The sequence below is a fragment of the Ixodes scapularis genome, unplaced genomic scaffold (genome assembly GCF_016920785.2).
Source record: "Ixodes scapularis isolate PalLabHiFi unplaced genomic scaffold, ASM1692078v2 PGA_scaffold12__126_contigs__length_90152505, whole genome shotgun sequence".
NCBI lineage: Eukaryota > Metazoa > Arthropoda > Arachnida > Ixodida > Ixodidae > Ixodes > Ixodes scapularis.
The window spans coordinates 80,994,824-81,004,292 of record NW_024609838.1 but is presented as its reverse complement, the minus strand read 5'-3'; the positions used below and the strand labels follow the sequence as shown (position 1 = coordinate 81,004,292).

The following is a 9,469-nucleotide window of genomic DNA, read 5'->3' as shown; positions in this document are numbered from 1 at the left end:
CACAACGTGACATTCAACGCAATAGTGACGTAGTTCGTCTTGGGACGAGCAAAGCTATGGCGAGGCTGACGTTGAGAGAATGGCCTAGTCGTTCCAGCAACCGAAGCGGCTGCTTTGTATGAATTTTGAGTGACGGGTTAATCTTTTATAATCTTGTAGAGGGACAATAGCGACTTCTGCGACACACAAAAGGCATTCTCGGGAAGAGAGGAATACCTCGTTCCCCTCTTCTTTCGTCGTGGCCGGAGGCGAGACAACCTCCATCACTAGCTGTCAAGGTTCCTAGACGAGCATTACAAACGAGGCGTCAGCGAAATCCACCAGGTGCTCTTTGTTAATCCTTTAATTTGTTTTAAAATTCCTTTTCGAGACTTTTTTAGCAAGGCATTGGTATGTTCGATGTGATACTGCTCCTTTGAACACATATATAGACCAAAAAATGAGCGTTGAATTTTTGTTGTAGTATCCCTTTAAACAATAAATTACCTTTGAACAATCGAAGCTATCAGCTTTGCAATGAGCATTACAAGTTACCTTGCAGTTTACTCACTGTCTCTGATGAGTGGGGACTGCATGTTAGTGAGGACTGTGCATACAGTCCATATTTGGTTGGCAAGGGGTGCCAACGAGATGGGAATAGGGCGGTCGAAAATGTGGAAGGACTTAATTCTCTGGATTCGGCGTTCAACGTGAATCCGGAGGGCAGCGATGTCCTGTGTTTCTACGACTTCCTCGGTGGAGAACTTGCCTCGATTCAAAAATGGAGGAATGTTGAGTGCTACGCCAAGTTTTTGGAGGAGGTCGGCAATCTTAAAGCCCTTGTCGGCCATGACAGAATCGCCCTTATCAAAGGGCATCTCAAGAAGGCCACTCTGGATGACAGTCTCTTTGTCAGAAACGGAACCCATAAAAAGCTCGGACACAAATGTCACCAGGCCGTTGGGTGAAATGCCCACCAGGCCCTTAAACGTGTTCGTAGATTTGTAGTACGAGTACGTCCCCGACTGAGTTACAAACGAGCTTGTCACCTCACACCTAATCTCTGTGGCATCTAAGATGACTCTAGTTGTCGGATATTTTCCCTGAAAGCTGGTGGCATGGTGCCGTCGATGGTCTCTCGTGGTAGCCAGAGAGCCAGGTTCGTGAGATGGAGATACAAAAAGCTCATCCACGCGCTGAACAGTTTCGACACAGTACTTACTGAAATGTCGAACAAATGTCCCAGGTGTTTATGGAACATGCCACCTTTCAACTTAACCAGAACAAGAAACAGCTGATTCTTTGCCGATAGCTTACGTGGCCGTCCAGCCTTTTCTGAAGCATGCAAGCTAACTCCGGATCGCATAATAATATTTTTACCATTCTCTCCAGCGTCAATGAGCTCGAGGAAAGCAATGAAGGTACCATAATTGGGTAGTCCGGTGTAAAACTGAATGTCCTCGTCGCTCTCTTGGAATTTTTCAATGCTGAAAGGCACATTTTTCTCCTCTAGCACCTTGCAGTTTGCTAGAGCTCTTTGGAGCTCGGCTTTCAGTCGGTACACTTCGGCCTTGGTTTCTTTCAGTTCATTTCGCAGCAATTCGATTTCACTGTGCAGCTTCCTCTCTGCTACCCTCCTTAATTCGAGCTCGGGCTCCAAGCTGCACATGCAGACTGGCGGTTCCATGGGCACTGGGCTCGCTCCAGGATCTTCATCTGGCAGCTCGGGGGCAGTGGTGGTGTCTTCTGATTGTTGCAGGTCTGCTTCGGGTTGTAGCAAGTCTGCTTCGGGTTGCGTTGCTTGTGGTACAGTTGACGTTCTCTGTTTTGGAGGCTTCCTGACAACTTGCGGCTTCTTAAAGCTGAACACTGACGGCACAGCATGCTCATAAAGCAGCCTGTGCCCGTTAGCCACATTCCGCACAAAGTCACTTTCTACGAAGTGCCTCGAGCACACTTTGGTTGCCTTCGACACCTTGAATGATGTGCCTTCGTCACGCTTGATAGCAATTATCCACTTCCGGTAGACTTCCTCCAATTTGGGGAATCTATGGAAGGACACCTGCAAATTAAAAAGGTAGTGTATAAAAAATACCATTCTCAGAAATTACAAATTAGCAACGCAATTTGTTGTAGATTAATAAATGTGGGTTATGTATTATGATTACAAATTATCACGAGCATTTGTTATATTTTATGCCTGCTGGTATAAATTCTAACAAAAGCTCGACATCTCCAAATGTTAAGCGGTACGGCCCTGCCGCCTTGCTGAGGCGAGCTAAACGTTTAAAATGGAATGCTCCGGCGATCCCTCGGGGGCCTTTGGTTCCACTACGCCTTCTGCTGCGGTGTACACATGATCTAGCTCTACGCTCCTATCCCGGGTGTCAACTTTCGAGTTTCAAGTAAACGGAAGGAGCCTACCGATAAGGGGCCCACCGACGGATCAACTCGCCGTACGATTTAAAGCGATGGTTGCCACGGAGGGTGCCGCGGGCCCATTTACAACTTTTAAGCCCGGATTATCGTGTGCGACATTCATGCCCACGGGTGATAAGATCGTTTTCTATCAGGCCTGCAAAAGCTGAGGAGAAAGTAGTTGAACTGACGCTCGTCAAAGTCAGGCTCAGCAACGCGAACACAAACCGCATCAAGGATCGCGCGCGCGGACTTGGTTTTTCAGAACACTTTTTAGAACTCTTCTGATACGCACCTTCTTTGCGCTTTCATCGACGTATCCATTCTGCGTACAGAGAGGCACGCAGCAGTGCGTTGGCATCTTGACGCAGCACGCGTCTCAGACCGGGAATCGTCGTCCACAAAGCACCGATCAGACTACGCCAGCGGGACCACTTCACAATGGCGCCGGACCTGGTTGCATTTGCATGCGATAGAGGGCGCTTTGCTTCGAAAGGGGTCTATAAACACACACCCAACCCAATTATTATTATCCATTAGCGGAAGAGATCGCCCCGACCACTTCTCAACTCGAAACCTTGCTTGTCACGAAGACCACGTAGGGGAAATAGGGAAATATTTGAACTTGCTTTGTTAAATTTTGCATCCGCTTTAGACATTTTTCGGTTCTGGTTTCTCCTCCGGGCTGCGAGTAGGTACCGTAAGCAGGATTTTTTTTCTTCTGTGCGTGTGTGCGTGAGGGGGCTAGTTTGAACGAAGGACCTACAAAGTTACATTCTGCTCTCTCAAACTTCGTCCTGAATGATCTTTCTCACGCACTGGCGCTTCCCTGGGGCTCCTCGCTTCCAGACCCAGCTCAACCCCCCCCCCCCCCCCCAAAAAAAAAAAAACAAAAAAAAAAACCGGACATTTGACAGAAACTGTACATACAAAGGGGTTGACCTCGTTTCCTACAGCTCCGCAAAAATCTTTCTTTTTTCCGTTCGAAAAAAGAGGCAAATTTTATTTCGTCATTTCAGAAAAAAAAAAAAAAAGGTGTGTGCAGGGGGGGGGGGGGGGGGGAGGTTTCCGTGGAAAAATAGTAACGGTTAGAAGTAATTTTTATTACTTCAAAAAGTAATCAGATTACTATTGTGATTACTGCCTAATAAAAGTAATAAACATATTACAAGATTACTCCAAAAAGTAATCGATTACAAGTAATTTGATTACTTGTGATGCGTACGGTACAAGCCTGATTATATTCAGCCTATTTCCGAACACGACGGGTATATTTGAAATTTCGTTGAAGTATCCCTTTCAAGCGAAACGGAGTATAGTTATGGAATGTTTTCTCATAGCATAACTCAAGAGGCTGAGTTCATCCTGAGGTAGCGATCGCGTCGTTGAAACCCGCAATTAATACAAGTGCCGTCGATTCTTTTCTTTTTTTTTTAATTTTCGCATTCGTCGCCGAGTCGTGTTTTTATTTAGGGACACGACACCATGCGTCCTACAGGGACAGGCGCGTGACTGCGTTTCAGATTACCTGCCAGCCGTGGTCCAGAACGCGGGGCCGGTGGGCCTCAAGTCCTATTTCTCCAAGCTTGCCCCGGGGGATGAGACGGGTACGTACAGGGTTCTTATCACGAGCGAGGGATGGGAATAATTGTGGCATGTACGGCATGCAAGTTCGTCTGCTCCTTGCACACGCCGTGCGTTCCCCTTATAAAAATTATTTCTGACCTTTTTATGGAAGAAGTGTTGACTTCTTGTTTAGTCTGATTAGTTTCTTTTGACTTGAACTTCCTGTTGCCATGATCAACGTGAAGTTTGTTGCTCTTGCGTTGAAACTTTTCCGGCGATTTGCTTTAGCCTGAGTCGAAAGAAAAGCTGTTAACTTTCTTTTACGTTGATCTATGTCTGCTGATTTCCTGTTGACAGAATCTTCAGAAAAGCCGCAGACGTTCTGTTTTCTCCGTGTTAAAAATGTTCAGCTGGCTTCTTGTAGCCAGTGTCAATAGAAAAGCTGCAGGCGCTCTGTTGACTTTTTATTGAACATGGTATATTTGATTCTGTGTTAAAAGTTTCCACTAAGTTCCTCTATAGTCACTGACAAGGTGTGAACGGCAGGAATAAGTTTGAGTTGTCTCAGATCCGGCGCAAGTCTCCTGCCCTTGACTATTCTTCGGCGTCTCGCGCGCATTCAAAGCTCGGCGGAAGGCGTGGGGCATGTGCTAGAGGTCAGGCGTTCGAAAGCCACGCCCTGCGGTTCTCACTTCGTAAGTTACTATGGTGATATTTTTGACCCCCTTAAACTAGTCAACTAGTCAAGAAAAGCAAAATGACTTTTTTAAAGTGGAGTACCTGTCTTAACTCGCTTCATCCTGAGTGGTGGCATGCAGAAAAGCGGTAACATTTATTCTTGGAGCCATTTTTTGTGAATGTAGTTTTAGCAACTGCATCGAAATATCATTAACTGTACCTATGCTTTTTAGTAGGAGATAAAGTTCACGAACTTCTGAAAACTGTTTTCGCTTTGAGAGACTCCGGAGAAGGAGATTGAATACGTGGAAGATTAGAGAGTGCTGAGGTGGTCACAAGTCAAACGATTACCTTCATAATTTAGGCTATACACCAACTCATGTTTACAAACAAACCGGAGCGCCCGGAGCGCCCCTAGCGGACGCCACCAGCGCCGCGCATGCGCGATGGGGGTGCGGGCAAGAATCTCGCCGTCGCCCATAAACAAACCATTATAATGCGATGTTGTCGGCGTCGGTGCGAGTCCCCCTGCCCTTTTTCGCGTTCGAATTGTTGGTTCTACGTCTTCCTGGCGATGTCTAACTATCTTGAGCGGCGTCAGCGAAATTACCGAGGCTCGTTACACCGCAAAACTTCGCGTCAATAATGTGACATGCGGCGATTCATTCCGCGTGGACGCCGCAGATTGTACGCTAAAACCTGATTCGCACGATGAGATTTCGCTCGCAATTTTCAGTCGCGACGCCGCTCGGGCTGCAAAAGTGTGAACCGTAGCTGAGATGGTCGACGACGATACTGAAAATCGCAAGCAGAATCGGACCAACTGAATTAGGCATAACAAGTCGGTGTTGGTCACTGGTAACAATGACCAACATCTCCTTGTATCTTCTGTTTACATCGAGCCTGCTAACCAACTTTCAAGTTTAAGTCTTTTGAGGCCTGCACTCCCTTCTTATCGCAAGTACCGGGCCAACATTTGGTCTACGGACCGGCGTCGTCTAAGAGAGCAGACGACAAGCAGAAACGTTTGAAAGAGCAGACGACAATTCGAAGGATCAGGCGGCCGTTTGAACTTGAAGACGCACTGAACGTAGACAGGTGGTCCGCACAACTTGAGTTTTCTGGCGTTCCATGTTGGAACAAAACAAATAAATCTGATGACCACAAGTATCCGTGAATTCAGCCCAAAGTGCTTCCCGCCCAAGCAATCGTTGTCCGGTGGCGTCTGCTTTTCCCTTTTCACGGCACATATCCAGATTCTCGGACGAACCGAGCACGTGAAAACTGACCTTCAAACGTTTCTCGACACTTCTGGTACGGCCCCAGTCGCGGCGTTTTGACGAGAAGGCAGGTTTTTGTCTGGTTCCTTTCAAAACAACACAGGAATACACGTCTCGCATGGGGACTTCTGCCCACAGCCCCAGACCGGAAGTGCGACCGACGCGCCACCACCGCGCCGTGACGTCACAGAGATGAGTTCGTGTATATAAGGCTGTGATTTAGGTGTTGAGTGCTTTGTGATATTTTTGTTTGTGTTCGTTTATGATCTGTATTTGTGGGATGAATATAGTGCGTTTAAATATCACAGGGACGCAATTTCCTTACTAAATAAAAAAATATCACGTGTCTTTTTTTTAACGTTGTTTTCTTTTGCGGCAGCCGATTTGGAGCATAGTGGAAAGCCGCAGTAAACGTCCAAAACATTGTTAAAATGAGTGGGTCAGGTGTCAAACGTATTTTTTTAAACTGCTGTACTTTTTTAATTGAAAAGCCCTAGCTTTTCAATTGAAAAGCTTCAGAAAAAGCATCTTGAGGCGACAAAGAGCGTGTTGGCTTTTTTTTTTATTAAAGAGTGGGCCGCATTTGGCGCTCGGGTGCGCCAAAATACGCATTTGAGAACACGTTCGCCGTCACGGACAGTTTAATAAATGCAGGGCGTGGCGTGATGAACATCTCATTATCCTTCCGCAGCCAATGAGATGGCGGCCTTAGGCGGCAAGTACAGCAACCAGCCAGTCAAGAGACGTGCATTTAATAAGCCACGCCCTACATTTTTTAGACTTTCATTGGCTATATATAGTTGAGGCTTCGTTTAGACCCTCCCTGCGCTTGTATTGAAATTTGGGAGCTTTGCTTCTACTATTCACATCTCTGTCGTTAGTATTTTACATTATTACGACGATCATTCGGCCGTTCATGCACGCAGTGCTTGGTCACGCACCTGTAGCTCACGAGTGGCATTAAAACAGACTTTTATGGTCTCATTACAAGTACTCAAATTACTCATATTTGAATACTCATTGGTGTAATTTGGTTATCAATTCATCACTTTGATTACATAGCAATCGTGCAATTAATCTCATTACGTTTGAAACGGATAAAAATTAGTCAAAACCGTGACAATTTCTTCTTCCTTTCTAATGGCGCCCTTTGCTTTCACAAGGCTCCTACCTGGGAGTACTCGAAAAACGTTTCCGACAAGGGGACAGCCTACCAAAAGTGGTAGATTGCGAAGATACAGGGGCTCCGGAAGTACATCTGTTGTGTGGGGGCTCGTGGAATTCACATCTCTCTCTTTCGCTCTCTCTCTCTCTCTATATATATATATATATATATATTATGATGAATGACAAAAGAATGCGCTCGGTATACTGAAAACACGAGATAACGGCTGTGTAATTTGTAATCAGGTAAATTTAATTCAATAATGGACGGCACAAAAGACCTGTTTTGAAACCGGCATATCTTCCTGCCGGTTTCAAAACCGGAAGAAATCTGAAAAGAAAATGTAACATTTTCAAAGTAACGGTCACTTACTTTCCCTCTCAGGAAATCAAGAAATATAAAAAAATACTCTTTAATCAATAGTAATTGGAATCGATTACTTTTTTTTTTTCGTAACCTGTACAAGGCCGCATCATTGTCTACATAGAGTTTTAGAAAGGCCTAATAAATGACATGTTTTGATTTAAAAATAGCTCCAGATTATTGGGCACGATGGTAGAGGACTCCGGCGATGCTGCTTCGCGTTTTCGAGGACTGCCCTGTCTCGGCATGGTCGAGCGCTAAATTGAAAATTTGTGGCGAGGCAGTAAAAGCCTGTACAGTACGCGCTCATGCCCTTGAGTAATACCTCAGCACAAAGGTACTCTTAAAGCTGAGGTCCCTTTGTAATCTGCCGATCGGACCGCACTCTTCTGTCGCGAGCGCAGGTCCCGCGCGGATGATCACGAACGGATTCGCAACCGGTCACAAAGGTCCCTTAGCTAAAGACATCTTTGTGATTGTGTGAAATGGCCATGAGAAAGGTAGCGACTTCATCTATCTCCTCCTATGGCACGCACGTTTTATTTCTCGCTGTTTCGCACTTGTGCGTCGATAGTAGCACCGCCTGGAGCGCATGAAGGTAGAAAGTGGTCTTTCTTTGTAGTTGGTTTCCACTTGAGTTGGAGCGCATGTGAACGGCTAAAAGACACGCAAACACATACAAACAGACTAAAAGCGCGCTGGTGTACCTTCCGCGTTCAAATGAATGAGCCGCGAATAATACGGTCGAAGGGAGACGATGAAAGACGCGACGTTCCTTTTCTGTGGTTACTTGATGGACGACATGGGTTCCTGAGATATAGACATTCCACGTCCATCGCTCTTTTATCTTTATTTTGTGCTCGTTGGCACTCGCGCTTCGGTGCTGGCCTTGCCTCGATGGCTCCAAGATGGAAAGAGGCATTCTTCAAGGGACGTCGTTACGTTTCCGTACAGAGGGACTTTGAGTGTCTCGTTGTTGCTGGGCTGGCGGTCGATCCTCGTAGAGGGGCGACAACTTTGTCGTTTGGTAACCAACCCAGCATCTCGCGTCCCACTCATATTTAGCCGTTTATAATCTGTTCGAGCAGTCATTGAGCATTACCACTCGTGAAATGACGAGGGATACCTTTGGGAATATCTAAATAACATGTTTATATAATAATTATAATTATCTTTATTTGGACTCCAGAGGAGTGAGCGTGACAGGGGAAAAAGTTGCCCGAAGCAGCTTGATGGGCCCCCTCCCCCCAATCACTTGTCAACACAGGCACCACTGAAGAAATACGCAATGAACTATGCTGAAGCAAGAATACTAAGTAAAAAAAGACATGCGCTGACAAGATGAAAACACACACACACACACACACACACACACACACACACACACACACACACACACACACACACACACACATGAAAACAAGCTTTCGCATGATTGCAAAGATTCAGCAGAAAAGAAATAGGTGATCAAGAACTACTTTGCGGACATCCGCGGAACTATATAAATATGTATCAGTTTATTTTAAAACATCGGCAAGTTATACAAAATTGGTTGATCTCCATAAGTTGTACGGGACATGGGTATATTTCATGTTTTTGATAATGAATATTGTTAGAAGAAACGTGTGTACTCAAATTCAACATTAACAACAAAGTGATATATTGTTTCCTCTAGCTGTTGTTCGGAAAACGCAGGTTATAAGAAAATCGTACAGAAAAAAATAAAACAAATTATAAGAGGTTTACTAAAATAATTTTGAGTATAGGTAGCCCGTGACACAATTGCAATAATGAGCACAACCTTTTTTTTTTTTTTTTCACCGTTAACAGCTTATGTCGGTTCTGTTGAGTAGTAGCTCCCCATATCACGAGACTCTAAGTTATGTTAGGGAGAAACAGGGGAATTTATATTAGTCATTATGGGCCTTTTTGGTAGGATATGTCTGTTTAGTTATACCGTTTATTTTATTTAGTTCAGTCAATACATAATTTATATGGCACTCCCATGTCTGGTCCCATG

The 9,469-nt window shown here is 45.2% G+C and overlaps 1 pseudogene; it reads right to left on the bottom strand.

The window, feature by feature from the left end:
• Positions 1-542: 542 nt before the first annotated feature.
• Positions 543-2,758, bottom strand: LOC120850495 (annotated as a pseudogene).
• Between the last annotated feature and the right edge of the window lie 6,711 nt (positions 2,759-9,469).